The sequence below is a fragment of the Mesocricetus auratus genome, unplaced genomic scaffold (assembly GCF_017639785.1).
Source record: "Mesocricetus auratus isolate SY011 unplaced genomic scaffold, BCM_Maur_2.0 Super-Scaffold_100013, whole genome shotgun sequence".
Lineage (NCBI taxonomy): Eukaryota > Metazoa > Chordata > Mammalia > Rodentia > Cricetidae > Mesocricetus > Mesocricetus auratus.
This window is the reverse complement of record NW_024429196.1, coordinates 8526691-8543096: the sequence shown is the minus strand read 5'-3', so window position 1 is coordinate 8543096 and position 16406 is coordinate 8526691. Positions and strand designations below refer to the sequence as shown.

At 42.3% G+C, this 16406-nt stretch overlaps 1 protein-coding gene across 4 annotated transcripts in view; it reads right to left on the bottom strand.

Moving 5' to 3' along the window:
* Nucleotides 1-13219, bottom strand: part of Arhgap12 (Rho GTPase activating protein 12) — an 89615-nt gene extending 76396 nt beyond the window's left edge. For 3 of the 4 annotated variants that reach the window (XM_005085161.4, XM_005085162.4, XM_005085165.4), the window contains exon 1: nucleotides 13082-13219. The gene's annotated coding sequence lies outside the window, so the exon portion shown is untranslated. Of the gene's footprint in view, nucleotides 1-12235; nucleotides 12443-13081 lie in introns of those variants that run through there. The other variant, XM_021236014.2, reaches the window with a different exon arrangement.
* Nucleotides 13220-16406: the final 3187 nt, after the last annotated feature.

Sequence of the window (16406 nt, the reverse complement as noted above, 5' to 3'; positions counted from 1 at the left end):
CTGGCTGACCAGCAAGACCCAAAGATGCAGCTGGTCTCCATCTCTCCAGGGCTGGAATTACAATCACATGCCACTATTCCTGGCTTTTTATACGAGTGCTGTGGACCCAACTCAGGTTTTCCCAACTGAACCATTTGATGAACCCTGTCACATCTACTCCTGCTCTAGCATCAACTCAGAATTTTCTGTCATGGTACTTTATCATCTGATAACCTTTTTTTTCTCCCATCTGTTATTTTTTTAATTGTCGTTCTCATGTAAATTACTAAGAAACCTACCACAAATTATACAGCTCAGCAAATGTTATCTTCCTCCCCCAGGACATCTGTTCTAACCAACTACATCTTACTAGATATATCCAAAACAAAATAAACCAGAAAATAAAATCTTAAAGAGAAACAAAAACTTAAGTAAATACATCCATAAAGTTTTATAATTTAAGACTAATCCAGGTATGCACATCACATGCAGTAATTCTAATATTTCAGTACTTAGAACAATAAAATGATAATATGCCTCAAGCTTGTAAATATTAAGCAATCTAAAAATATTACAGCTAAATCACTTTTTTTTTTTTTTTTTGGTTTTTCAAGACAGGGTTTCTCTGTATTGTTTTAGAGGTTGTCCTAGAACTCGCTCTGTAGACCAGGCTGGCCTCAAACTCAGAGATCCGCCTGCTTCTGCCTCCCGAGTGCTGGGATTAAAGGCATGCGCCACCAACACCCGACTAAATCACTAATTCTTGGCACTATGTTCTCCACATAGTTTTTAAAGATATTGCTTAAAATTAATTTTTAAAAAATGGTGCCATAGTTCAGTGGTAGAGCACTCTCTAAAGTGTGTGAGGTCCCAAAACAAAACAAACAAGCAAACAAAAAGAATAACTGGAGATGGGGAGTTGGAGGTGGGATAGAGATAAGAAAGGGGAAGACAAGTGTGACTAGAAAATATATTCAAGTACAAAATTGCCAAACAGTAAATCAATATTTCTTTCTTTTTGGTTTTATGAGACAGGGTTTCTCTGTATTGTTTTGGAGGCTGTCGGTCCAGCCTGGCCTGGAACTCACAGAGAGACCCGCCTGCCTCTGCCTCCCGAGTGCTGGGATTAAAGGTGTGTGCCACCACTCCCGACTGTCAATATTTCTTAAAAAACAAAAAACAAGGGGCTAGAGAGATGGCTCAGAGGTTAAGAGCACTGGTCTGCTCTTCCAGAGAACCAGGGTTCAATTCCCAGCACCCACATGGCAGCTCACAACTGTCTGTAACTCTGGTTTCAGGAGATCTGACACCTTCTATGCCAATGCAAATAAAATAAAATAGTTTTAAAAAGTAAAAACAAAACAAAACTGGAGTTGTAGCTTACCTGTAGCATGCTTGATTGTCTAGTATGTACCCCAGCACCACAAAAGGGAAAAAATAGTAACAATAATAACAAACCTAACAAAATAAACTTTAATGAGCACAACAACAAAAAATCCACAGAGGTACCAGCAGAAGACAACAACTAGCTTTCTAAGCTGTACATTTATAACCATTAGCCAGCAGTAAGCACTTCAAATTATGTCTTAATGAAAAAATTCTTTTTCTTTTTCTTTTCTTTCTGGTTTTTCAAGACAGGGTTTCTCTGTGTGGCTTTAGAGTCTGTCCTGGAACTCACTCTATAGACCAGGCTGGCCTCAAATTCTCAGAGATCCACCTGCCCCTGCCTCCTGAGTGCTGGGAATAAAGGTGTACACCACACTACCTGGCTAAGCCCTGCTTTCTAAGAATGAACTGATACACAATGTAAAATCCTTCTCTGAGCTGAAACAGGCAATGTAAAGAAGGAAAGGCAAATATAAGCCAGCTTGGCTATAAAGGAATAGCAAAAATAGAACCTAGGAAAAAGCTGATAGCTGTAAAATAGTAAAGGAAGCCATAAAGGAGAACCAGTGAAAGAAATGCAAAAGCAAGACTTAAGTCTGAAACAGAAATGAGGAAACAGCAAAAGAAGCATGTAGAGAAGTAAGCATATTTTAATAAAAAGAAATCTGTAAGCTAAGCATTTAATTCCAACACTCAAAAGATAGAGGCAGAAGAATCTCTGAGTTCAAAGGCCAGCCTGGTCTACATAGTGAATTTCCAGGTCAGCCAAGGTACAATGAGACTCTGTCGCAAAAATAGAAAAAAAAATTTAATTGAAATTTTAAAAGAAACTCTGCACAGGGTATCTGCAGATCCATGTGCCATGAATGATAGAAATGAGGCCATCTCAGTGACTTTTCATGGGATGGCTTCTATAATGTAGAAAATACTGTAGTTCACAGGCTGGAGTTATAATCAGCAGTATCCAGCATGTGCAAAGTTTAGAGTACACATGGGGTGCTTCAACACAAAACAGAAATAAGGCTGGGCGGTGGAGATGCATGCCTTTAATCCCAGCACTCAGGAGGCAGAGGCAGGCGGATCTCTGTGTGTTCGAGACCAGCTTGGTCTACAGGACAGCCTCCAAAGCCACAGAGAAACCATGTCTCAGAAAACCAAATAAATAAATAAATAAATAAATAAATAGAAATACATGCTTGGATTTGGCAATGAATTTTAACATATAACAAATTCATAATCCATGAGGGAGAAAAAAACTGGACTTTACTAAAATTAAAAACTTCTTCAATCAGCATACTAAAGAAAACAGCTGCAATTCCATTTTTATTACAGCTCTATTTACAACAGTCAAGAAATGGAATCAACCTGTTTCCACCAACAGATGAATGACAAAAATGTTCTATATACACAATAAAGTCACTGGGCATAAAAAAAAGATGGAATCCTATCATTTGTGACAACATGAATAGAACCCACAGAACATAATGTTAAATAAGTCAGACATAAAAAAGACAAATCCTATATGATGTCACTTACATGAAGTTGAGAGAATAGCAGCTACCAGAGCTTGGGGAAGCCAGGAGAGAGCAGGATAGGGTAAGCTTCTAGACCAGTGTTCTCAGCCTTCCTAATGCTGTGACCCCTTTAATACCGTTCCTCATGTTGTAGTGACCCCCCAAGAAATATTTTGTTGCTACTTCATAATCATAATTTTACTGTTAATAATCATAATGTAAATATCTGATATAAAAGACATATGAAGAGAACCAATGTTCTAGAACCCACATGGTCAAAGAGGAACCCACCTTTGACCTCTACATGTGCTCCCTGGCACATGCCCCCACACCACCACACACACATAATGTAATAACATTATTTTTTAATATATAAACAGTGTGTGGTAAAGCAGCATGATCAGTAGTGCTGTGCACTGTTGGGAGAAATGCAAATAGTGGGGAAAACAGTGTGATAGCTCCTCTAAAAATAAAATACAATTACCATTACCCAACAATTCCACTCTAGATAAAAGTCCAAAAGAACTGAAAACAGTGACTTAGGTATTTGTAAACACATGCTCATAGCTGCATGATTTATAGTATCTAGAAGTGCACATAAACCAAATACCCACAACCACTGGAGAAGATAAGATGTAGTATACACTCACAATGAGTACTCAGCTTTTTTCCTTTTTGCAGGAGAGGGGTTGTTTCAAGACAGGGTTTCTCTGTATAACAGCCCTAGCTGTCCTGGAATTAGCTCTGTAGACCAGGCTGGCCTCAAACTCACGGAGATCCACATGTCTCTACCTAAGTGCTGGGATGAAAGGGATGCACCACCACCACCACCACCACCACCACCAAACTTTTTTCTTTTTCTTTTATTTTTTTAAGATTCTTGTATTTAGGGGCTGGAGAGATGGCTCAGAGGTTAAGAGCACTAACTGCTCTTCCAGAAGTCCTGAGTTCAATTCCCAGCAAGCACATGGTGGCACAAAACCATCTATAATGACATGCAGACAGACATGGAAGCAGGATATTGTATTCATAATAAACAAAAATAAAAATAAAAAGATTCATGTATTTACTATTTATACAGTGTTCTGACTGCATGTATGCCTGCATGCCAGAGAAAGAAGGCACCAGATCTCATTATAAATGGTTGTGAGCCATTACCAAGTGGTTGCTGGGAATTGAACTCAGATTCTCTGGAAGAACAAGCCAGTGCTCTTAACCTCTGATCCCCTCTTCAGCCCTGAGTACTCAGTCTTTTTTTTTTTTTTCTTTTTTTCTTTTTTCTTTTTTTTTTGGTTTTTACGAGACAGGGTTTCTCTGTATTGTTTCGGAGGCTATCGGCCCAGCCTGGCCTCGAACTCATAGAGATCCGCCTGCCTCTGCCTCCCGAGTGCTGGGATTAAAGGCGTGCGCCACCACCGCCCGGCTGTCTGAGTACTCAGTCTTAAAAAAAAAAAAGTTTGACACAGTACAATGAGGATGCACTCTGAAGATGCCATACCTACTGAAGAGCCCATCTCCAATGAGGCAGCATGATTCCAATTACATGAGGTAGCTAAGTAGTCAAATGCATAGTAACAGAAAGGAGAATGGCAATTATTGAGGGGCAGAGAAGGAATTACTGTTGAATGGTTATGGAATTCCAGCTTGGGATGAGGAACACATTTTGAATTAGGTAATAGTAATGAATGTACAGCAATGCAAATATACTCTACGTCACTGACAGGTACACTTACAAATGGCCAAAATAAGCCAGGCGATGGTGGCTTGGTCTACAGAGCAAGTTCCAGGACAGGCTCCGAAGCAATACAGAAAAACCCTGTCTCGAAAAACGAGGAGAAAAAAATTGCTAAAATAGGATTGGAGGTTTAGCTCAGTGGTATAGTGCCTGCCTAGCATGCATGAGATCCACAATTCAATCCTCAGGAAAACACGCTAGAGAGCTCCCTCCCTCCCACTCCCCCCCACCTCCCCCCACCTTCCCTCCCTCTCTCTCCCTCTCTCCCTCTCCTTCTCCCTTCCTCCCTCCCTCCCTCCCTCCCTCCCTCTCTCCCTCTCTCTCTCTCTCTCTCTCTCTCATACACACACTGAAATGGAAAATTTTAGGCATATTATAACTTGAGAGTGATTACAGGGTTAAGATATAACTTGGTGATAGAGCCTAGAACCAAGTCCCAGCTCCACCAAAAAAAAAAAGTGGTTACAGAGTACAATTTAAATCACCTATCTACTCAAACAGCATAAAAGTACTAATCATAGTTATTTTCAAAGTAAAGTATTTTAAAAATAGGCATACAAACTTTCAGAAAACTGAAAAGTAACACTTCAGTAGCTCAAACTATTGTTCCCAAAACCCTAGAAATTTCTGTCCTCTACCTTTTTAAAGAGGAAATATAAACCAGGTGGTGTGGCTAACCCCTTTAATCCCAGCACTCAGGAGTCCTGGGCTACACAGAGAAACCCTGTCTCCGAAGTAAACAAAACAAACACTATTGAAGACACTCTGCAAGTTTCTTTCAAAACAAAACATACACGCTTTTAAAACATGCTGGAGCAATTGTGCTCCTTGGTTTTTATTTTGTTGTTTTTAGAGACAGGATTTATCTGTGTAGCCCAGGCTGTCCTAGAACTTACTCTGTAGACCAAGATGGCCTCCAACTCAAGAGATTCACCTGTCTCTACCTCCCAAGTACTGGGAATTAAGGCATTAAGCCACCCCTGCCCTGCTAGCTCCTACATTTTTACCTACAGAAGATAAAATCTGACGTCTACACAAAAACCTGCTATAGGTGATAACCACAATGTTGTCCATAATTACTAAAACCTAGGAGCAACTACGGTATCTTTCAGTAGGCAAATGGATAAACTCTGAAATAGCCAAAGTGTAGTTTTTTTATTGAGACAGAATCTCCCTATGTAGCACAGGCTGACCTCAAATTCTCCATCCTCCTGCCTCACCCTCATGAGTAATTTAGTACAAAATAATTTTAGCGCGCGCGCACGCACGCACACACACACACACACACACACACACACACACACAGGTTTCTGAGGCCAGCGTGGTCTACATAATGAGTTCCAAGACAGCCAAAGCTATATAGAGACAGACCCTGCCTCAAAAAAAAAAAAAAAATTAGAAGTATATCACTCTGGTGTGGATGTTCATAACATCCCCCATGTGGGTCCATCCTAGGCATCCAACTTAGGCTGTCAGGCTTGAAAGAAAATACTTTTATCTTTTGAGTCATATTCATAGTCTGACATTATCAACAAACAGTAAAACTTCAACATTCATACAACATTCTTATACCATATACTTCATAGGAAACAGAATGGATCACAGACTTTTAAAAGCTTATAATCAGGAAGATATTAGTGACTACTGGTTTAGCAAAGGCTTATTTATTTTATTTTTTTGAGACAGGGTCTCACCTTGTAGCCCAGCTGGCCTCAAATTCACCATCTTTAGCCTCTCAACTACTGGAATTACAGGCATGCACAATCACACTCAGCTTTGTCAATGGTTTCTTCTAATGAACAACAACCAAAAAAAAATTCAAATTGGATTTCACCAAAATTAAAAATAATTTGCTAGCGCTCCTCTGGGGTCTCTCGACATATGGCAACAAAGGCAGGAGTTTGGGGAGGTGCTAGCTGCCCTCAAAACTAGCCATGTCCACTTTGTCTCATGTGAAGCAATGGGCTTAATGCAACCCTGTACTTCTTGTCTGGTGTATCACCAAGACTTTATCTATGGTTCATCCTTTGCAGCATCAGGCCACCTAACCTACAGGATGCTCCATAGACTGCTGCGCCCATCGCCAGACTTCATTCACCAGTACAGAAATTAAGACTCCTCTCCTTATTTTATTTTAAAACTCATCTGTGTTTTGTGTCTATTCTACCATTTTAACAAGTCATAATTCTCAATGGTAAAATGCCTCCAAGAAACAGTTTTCATTGTAGTAGTTATAGATACCTCCCATTGGACATTAAAAAAAAAAGACACCACTGAAAATTTGAGTAGGCAACTACAGATGTCTGAAAACATATTTCAACAAAGAACTTTTCTTCTAGAAAATACAGAGTTTACAAGTTAATGAGAAGACAACTCAACATAATCCCAGCACTTGGAAGCCAGAGGCAAATAGCTCTTTGTTCAATCAGGGGCAGTGTGATCTAGAAAGTGAAGTTCCAGGCCACCCAGAGGTATACAGAGAGACTATCTCAAAAAAAAAAAAAAAAGATAGTTTTTTGTTTGGTTGTTTTTTTGTTTTTCTTTTTTATTTATTATGTATACAGTGTTCTGTATGCATGTATCCCTGCAGGCCAGAAGAAGACACAAGATCTCATTACTGATGATTGTGAGCCATCATGTCGTTGCTAGGAATTGAACTCAGGACCTCTAGAGGACCAGCCAGTGTTCTTAGCCGCTGAGCCATCTCTCCAGCCCAACAAAAGGTAGTTTTAACAAGCTTATGCAAAGTTCTACAGATGCTGAATAAGCTCCTGAAAGATAACCAACATCTTTAGTCATCAGGAAAATGAAAAAAAAAAAATGCTACCACACACCTACTATGCCTAAGTCACATCATACTTACATTTCTAGCAATATGGATCAGCTAGAACTCACAGCTGGTAAGATGTAAGATGTAAAATGGCTGAAAGGGGGGGGGAACCTGATCACATTTATCAACTGCTTAAAAGTTCAACTACACCACATGACAAAGATTCTACTTTTAGTGATTTAGCAAGAAAGCACAGTTTCCATTTAACAACAGCAGGTTGCTTAGCTAGCTGAATGCCCAACAATCAGTAAATAAGTTTACAGACAGACTGCAATATACCCACCTAAGGAATGTCATTCAATAACAAAAGGCATAAACTAATGCCACAACAAACTGAGTAAATCTCAAGTAATTTTATGGAGATAACCCCAAGGCAGTGCATGAGAGTCCATCTGCACAAAATTCTAGAAATTGTAAACTAACTTATAATGACAGAAAGCAGATGAGTTAGTTGATGACAGGGACCAAGGGAAAGGGATTTGAAGATATTTGGGGGTAAGGGAGTGGTAGGTGAGTTCAGTCTTGGTAATGGTGATGCCTTCTGTATTTACATACGGCATTGCCTAAGGCTGGGTACTTAGCTCGTGGTTCTGGAGTTTAATGATATGGTGCTGGCACTGCCTAGGCTGTGGTGAGAACTCATGGCAAACAGTTCCAAAGTGGTGAAAGGACAATGGAGAAGGAGGGACCACAAAGCAGAAAGCCAAAGTACTGAAAAGGAGAGGTCAGGGTGGCTCTCTCACCAACAACCTGCTCTCTAAAATTCCTCCTGAAGGTGATGAACTTAACAGCCGCATAACCTCCAGCTAGGTCCTAGACCTGTCACTGGCTTGTCCAATCTTTCATCATTGCAACATGATGCTGTCATCTGCAAAAGTCACACTCAAGAACAAGAACTATATGACTGCTTTTTAAAACCATACCTCAAGAAATCAAAAACATCTTGTTTTAGATTATACTACAATTTGTTTGGGGCCACCTTCACAGTTTTCTTTGTTTTGTTTTTGAGACAACCAAGGCAGTTACACAGAGAAACCCTGTTTCAAAAAACAACAACAAAAGCTAAATTCTATGTGACAGAAGAAAAAAAAGCATAGAACTCAAGATTAGAGGCCTAAGGTTTAAAGCCAGGCTGTGCTATTTCATTTCAGCTCCTTGGGTATCTTATCAGTTAAAAAAAAAAAAAGGAAACATTACAAACCTCAAAAGACTGGAGAGGAAAAAGAGAACTTAGTAAATGAAAACAAGATACATAGTATCCATATTAATCACAGTATACCTAGGAAGCAAAAGATGTCAAGTACAGAAACACAATACGGTGAAACTTGTCCCTGTCTCATTGGCTGTGTGACCTAAGAGAAGGCACTGACCCTCTCCAAGCCTTTGTTTCCAGCTGCACATCAAGCTGCTTAGTAACATGTACCACACATTGGGAGAACTAAATGCACAGGTACCTTTTTTTTGGCATGTGGAGGGGGTGGGGGGTTTGCACAGTTCAGGACAGGGTTTCTCTGTGTAACAGCCCTGGCTATCCTCGAACTGGCTTTGTAGACCAGGCTAGCCTAGATTCAGAGATCTGCCTACCTCTGCAGGATTAAAGTGCTGAGATTAAAAACATGTGCCATCTCGCCTGGCTTTATGTAAATACAGTAAATCCTTCCTAAATTTTATCTCCTCTGGCAAAAATACTCAATACCAAATTCCATTCTGCCATCCAAGCTGCAGAAGGGCAAGTCATTAGTGACTCACAGCACTGAATCTCATACTTGGAGCAATGGCATCATCTGGGAAGGATCTTCTATTTTTTTTAAATACATCTTTTATTTTAGAAGAATTTAAGATTCATAGAACTAAAAGAAGAAAAACAAGAAGCTGGGTGGTGGTGGTAGCAATGGTGCCACACATCTTTAATCCCAACACTTGGGAGGCAGGGACAAGAGGATCTCTAAGTTTGAGGCCAGCCTAGTCTACAGGACAGCTAGGACTGTTACGAAGAGAAACCCTGCCCCCAAAAAAACAAAGATTATAGAATTAGGGTTGGTATATTGCTTAGGTAGAGGATGCTGCTCAGCATACAAGAGACCCTGAGTTCCACTCCCGGCACAGAATAAACCCTGTGATGGCAAACACCTAGAATCTCAGCACTTGGGAGGTGGAGGTCACCCTCAACTACATATAAAGTTCAAGATCAGCCTGAGCTACATAAGATCTTATTGCAAAAAGAATGACTACAAAAATAATTCAGAAAGGTTCCCATGTGCCTTGGACCCAATCTGCTCATTAAATGTTACACTTGGCACACTTTTCTTAGTCTATAAAGCAAAATCAACTGATGTATAACAATGTCCATACTTTGTTCAGATTTCCTTAGTTCTTCCCTACTTCCCCCACCCTCTCCTTCTCATCTAGGATCCCGTCCAGACAGACATTTCACGTTAAACTAAGGGGTACTGAGTCCCAGTTCTAAAAATTTTAATGACAGTATGAAACTGAAGCCCCAAAATCTACACTTCAAAATCGACATGTTGCCAAGAGCTGCTGTTGCAATAATCTGCAAACATACTCAAAACAGCATTATCAAGAATTCAGACTAGGGGCCAGAAAGATGGCTCACTGGTTAAGAGTGCTGGCTACTCTTCCAGAGAACCTAGGTTCAATTCCCAGCACCCAATGGCAGCTCACAACTGTCTGTAACTTCAGTTCCAGTGAATCCAACACCCTCCCACAGACATACATGCAAGCAAAACACCAATGCACGTAAAATAAAAATTAAATTAAAAATTAAAAGAGTTCAGGCTAACCAACAATATATAGAGTAACACAATAGACATTGATATGTGACTACTGAAAATTTTTTAACATGGATAGAAAAGTATAAGCTACACAATCTATCAAAAAGTAAATCAAAAACTGAGAATAATTTTCATGCTAATTATGATATTTTTAATATACTAGGTTAAATAGAATTATATGTAGCTTGCTCACTTGGTTTTTTTGTAACATGAATACTTGAAATTAAAATCATAGGGTAGCTAGCAGTGCATTTCTAGATTACTACAGTTGTCAGTGGTCTGGATGCAACAGTACACATATGACCCCCACCCCACCGTACTTTAGGGTAAGAGAAGCCCCAGATTGTTAAAAGAGGTGAGGAACTCCCAGATGAAGCCTCAGCATTGCTGGCTAGACTCAAATCACCTACAAACGGAAACCACAGGACATTCACTGGGTCTGTGGAAGCAACCAGGCAAAGGCTCAATCACATGGTTCTGGCACAATTAAAGCAGTTAACCAAAGAAAAGTGGAATCACAAAAATGGTGGCCCAATACTTGGGTCTTCAACTGATGGTGACCTAGAGTACAATGAATCCCTGTGTTACAAAAATTCATTTCCACATCTCACTTATTCTACAGAATAGAACATGTTTATAATTATAACAAATATTTATTGGGTTGTTGGTTTTATTGGTACGCCAAGGCCCTGGGTTTGATTTCTAGTAGCATACACCCCTAAGTCAGATTGAAACTGTTAAATACGCAGTGTGAGATAGAAGTTTAATTTCACTTTTCTCTCTCGTTTATTACGCAATGGCAATGTCCATTTTCTCAGATAAATAATACTACTATGTCATAACTTTACAGATCACTATCACTTTAGTCAATTTAAAATTATTGTTTTTATGTGGACATGGTAGGTGCACACCTTTAATCCCCAGTACTTGGGGAAGGGAGATCTCTGTCAGTTCAAAGCCAGCCTGATCTACATAGAAAGTTATAGGTCAGCCAGAGCTACAAAGTGAGGCCCTATTTCAAAATAAATAAATAGAATTATTCCAGCACTTGGGAGGCAGAGGCAGGCAGATCTCTGTGAGTTCGAGGCCAGCCTGGTCTACAAGAGCTAGTTCCAGGACAGCCTCCAAAGCCACAGAAAAACCCTGTCTCGAAAAAAACAAAACAAAAATTATTACCGTCAATCCCAGTAATGTCATTTGCACTTTCAGGACTTGCATTATCAAAGCTCATTTTTTTATCAGGCCATTTTTAAAAAGCACTGAATAAATATTTTCTGATTTAAAAAAGCATTTACATATTTCATTTATACCTCACAACTGTAGTAGTATATTCAAAAACTAAAAGATTGATAATTATATAACCACAACTAATCTACACAAGTGGCGTCAATCATGACTCAATGAGCAATCTCCATCCCCATGGTTGATAAGGAACAGGAGATTGTCAATAAATACTGAGAACCACACACACACACACACACACATACACACAGAGGGAAGGAGAGAGAGAGGGAAGGAGGGAGGGACAGACAGACAGAGAGAGAGAGAGAGAGAGAGAGAGAGAGAGAGAGAGAGAGAGAGAGAGAGAGAGAGAGAGAGAGAGAGAGAAATTATTCTTTGTTTCCTGGACAGAAAAACACCTCAAAAAGGTGGAAAGTTATGTGCGCCTTGTTGGCCTAACTCTTCCACGGCATAGCTAAATCGTATCTTCAACGAGGCCGTCCGGCTTTGGGTTCCAAAGCTGTTTTGAAAGGCTTCCAATACAATTTTAAAATAGAAAATATTGCACCTGCAGCCAGACTCAGAGCAGTGGAGAAACGTTAGGATGATCCATTCCACCGTACACCCTGTTAGAGATCAGGCAAGCAAAACCGGACGTAAGCAAATAAATACCTCCAGGCCACCATTTCTCAGCTTTAAGTACAAAAGAAGGACTGCTACAGGCTAGACACTCTGAACTATTTCACAATGCAACATTCGGAGTCTTCCAAGGTCTCACCTCTGTAAATCGGACGGCAGAATCTGAACGAGAACCCAGGTGACTCCTTGTTAATGCTCCTTCCTCCAATGTACCTCCCTTTAGGAACGTGTGCCTAAATGGTCAATAAAATCTACTTCCGCGTGTCAACATGAACCTCACACGGCCAACCTTGTGACCAGTGTTAAAAGCCTCTACCCGTGGCACTTCACTTGGAATGGCATTCAACTTTTAAAAAACGGTATACTAAAAACATTCAGCTTTCGCCTTTGCAAAGCATTTTTAACTGCTGCTGCAGGCAAAATGAAAAAGAAAATAAAAAAGGAAAGCATCACCCGCCTCTGAACTGAAGGGCGTGCCTTTCTCCCTAATGACCACCTTGTGGCCATTCTGTCTGCGAGGGTCTGCAGTAACTTAAAACACAACGTGTCAAGGGCAGCCTTTCCGCAAAGACAAAACAAGCGCCGGAGTCGGGAGGCAGGCAGCGCGCTGGCAGCGAGGTCTGTTGTTTCTGTTTGATTCAAGGGCTCGGAAGAGATTCCTCGGAGCCGAGCCGGGGGCAGCAGACGCACTCCTCCGGGCCGGGGAGAGCGCGCCGGTCTCGTCCACGGTGCCCGCTGCGGCCCAGGTGGCAGGTGTGTCCCGGCAGCAGCCGCGGGGGGCGGGGCCGGCCCTCCCACCCTCCCGAGGGCCCGCTGCCCGCAAGCAGGAAGCACGGGAGCCCAGGCTGAGACCCGAGTCAAGTAAACCTGCTCGCCCCGTGCGCCAGGCGGCCGCCGCCCTCCCCAGCGCAGCCCTCAGCAGGCAAAGCCCGCGCCCCCGAGCGCCTTTGTGCGTTCCGCGGAAACCCGCGCCCGGCCTTCTTACCAAGGGTTGGAGACCTAGAGACCGGCAGCCCGCTCCTCCGCAGACGCTGTGGCCGAACGACGGACAGATTACCTGAAGAGCGCTCACTCGGCGGCCGCCACCTCCGGGCGTCCCCGCGGGCTGGTCTCTGAGGGAGGGTAAGTTCCAGGGCACGTCGGAGCGCGCCGGCGCGGGGGCGGGGCGGAGCGGGGCGGGGCGGGCTCTAAGGAGAGGGCGGGACTTTGTCACGTGATGGAAGGGGCGGGGCGGTCGGTGGGAGGCGGGGCGACTGACCACATGATTGGAGAGAGCAGGGAGTATCGCCTATTAGGGGCGGGGGGGAGGGGCGGGGCCCACGTGATGAGTGAGGGCGTGGCAGGTGTTGTTGTTGGGCAGAATGGTGCGGGTCACATGATGTGGGGGCGTGGGGGTTAGTGCTGTGAAGCTCATATGACTCACGTGACGGCTGGAGTGGGCGGGGCGCCAGGCTCCAGGCAGCAAAGGGCGCGCGGGGAGAGATGGCCGCGGAGTTCCAGTCGGGCGGGGTGCGGGGAGGTTGGTTAGGCAGCCTGGGGGGGTGCGGAGGCCTTAGGGAGGGCGCGGAAGCCGGCCGCCGAGTGGGTGTCAACACTTCGTAAACATCTAGTGGGAAGTGTCGGGAAAACCGTAGTGGGAATACGGGACAATGGAGAACGGAAAGTACTACGGCGGCAGGGAGTCTGCCGTCTGGGGCTTAATGGCGTCCTAGGTCACTGGTCCACAGGCTGGCAACCCCTGGGAGTCGGGGAACGTTCGGCACTTATATTGGCTCGAAATGGAACTCTGGTGATCTTGAGCTACTAGGTGTATACGGAGCTAGTGGTGGCCTGAACCTTGCGCAGCGTGCTGGACGAGCAGTGCACGGAAGCAGCATGGCTGCTCTTTGAGCCATGGGGCCTGCTGTATGCAATCACTGTGGGCCAGGATGTTATCGTCCAAAGTTTGCAGTGTGGCAGCGTGGAACCCGGAAGTGGCCCACAGTGAAGGGTTTGGGTAGTGATTACGTGGTGAGAGTTGCTAGAATGAAAATCCGCTGAGGCCTGGCTCTGCCATTAGTTGCCGCTTAACCTTCTGCACCTCCACTATCACGTCAGAGTGTTGACTTAAAACCTTCCGGATCTAAAATCGAAAGACCTGGAAAAATAAGTACTGACTGGGAATTCAGAAATCACTCATTAACCACTTGTTGATTGTGCCTGTTACGACGACCAGATGAGGTTTCAATACCACCAGAGAAGAGGGGAAAACAAAACCGGCTTAGGGTCCAAGAGCCAGGTTCTCAATATAGCTCTTTTCTGGCAATGTCTAGCGTAGCACAAGCTGAACTCTCAATTGTTTGTTAAGTGATAATAAATAGACCCCACGGGGATGTTGGCAAGGTTTCTAACAGCTGTCTCATAGTCATTAAATCTAACCCGGCTAATGTTATAAGAAATTCTCCTCTTAGATGCTCAAGATAAGAGTTTAAAAATAAAAGACTCTGTCCTTGCACTTGGCTATTCCCTTTCGTTGGCTTTCTTCATGTTTCCGATCTCCCCCAGTTTCTAACATACTCCTTTATTCAGCATATACAGAATACGCCATCGTTCACCATACATAGTAATGCTGTGTGCTTATGAAACTACTTTCCGCAGAATCCCCTTTTGATCTCTTTCCAAAACCAAAACAAGGGCAGCGTGCAAAAAGGAAATTGTGCCTTGATAAGAGCGTGCTGATAGCCTTGTCTTGCCTATTCCCAAACCTGAATCGGGCACTCTTGGTTTCAGCAAGAGATAGAAGGGAACAGTTTGCATACACTTGCAAATCTGCTTGTAACTCCACTTCCTATTTCACAACCTAATCTCAGATGATACCACAGTGCCCACAGTATGCTGATCACTACCAACAGCAGATGGAGTCGGATAAAAGAGCTCTCTGGTTGGTATGTTGTTGGAAGAGGACCTGATGGAGTGATGAAATCATAGGCAACATTGCCCCTAGTTGGTTTTTAAATAACACTTTGTAGCATATGTCTGGCTCCCATGTGGAGAGTCTCAACATATCCTTTTCAGGATTTTGACATTTAACTGGCTTCCTAAGAAGCAGCAAAGAATTTCAAAATGTAGAACTCAAATATAAGCTCCATACACGGGCAGAGGTATGACTTTGAATTATTGGGGTATATATATATCAAGTGCCTAAAAGCTCTTGACACGGGATATATTCTAAGGGAATTCCTGTAGAATGTAATTTTGAGTGAAAAGTAACTCTGCGTTGCTGAATATACTTGTCCTACTTTCTTTCTAGCTCTTTAATGGGAAACCTACTTTCTTGGCATATTTCTAACTGAAAAGCATTAATGTCTGTCTATGTAGCATTGCTACTTTGTCGAGGCTAGAGCAAAACAGGAACTGGCAGAATCAAAATTACAAATGCATATGAATTTGGAAAGACACATTTCTATACGTAAGAACGAACAGCTTTTTGCACCAACACACATTCCAACCAGAATGTGCTGCCTAATCACAAGTTTGAAGCAATAGGACCAACCAATAAAGGACTCGAATCTCTAACACTGGCAGCAAAAACAAACCTTTCTAAGTTAATTGTCTCTTATACTTTGTTATAGTAATGAAAAACTAACATGTATGTACTGTTGTAGAGACTAGGAAAAGATTAGCTGCAACATAAATGCACATCAAAAGAACACTAAATTAATTATGATATTGCTTTATATTATGTAACGATTAACTGAAAGAGAACGTCCTTTCTAGTTCAATATTAAGATTTCAAGTTTTTAAGTGAAAATGCAGAAATAGTCTTGTTTATGAATTAGCTTATTTGGGGTATGCTAACTCAGTAAACAGAAAACAAACTACAATTAGTTTTGAGACTAGTATGTCCTTAACAAAGGTGTAAATTCGTCTTCCTTTTAGTACAGTCTAGAAATGATACAGTCTAGGGTTTTTTGGTTTTTTTTTTTTTTTTTTTTGGTTTTTCCAGACTTCTCTGTGGCTTTGGAGGCTGTCCTGGAACTAGCTCTTGTAGACCAGGCTAGCCTCGAACTCACAGAGATCTGCCTGCCTCTACCTCCAGAGTGCTGGGATTATAGGCGTGTGACACCACTGCCCGGCTATCAGTCTAGGGGTCTTGCTCAGGTTTGTTTTCTCTGTCAGATAAAGAATTAAAAGGCAGGAAAAAATCTGATATGCAACAAGTCGCTGCAGAGAAATCTCAAGCCAGCAAACAGAGCCAACAGTTGAAGGAAGCCATTTATTGGGGTGAGGAAACAGGCGCACAGCAGACTCACAAAGAAAGGAACTGGGAA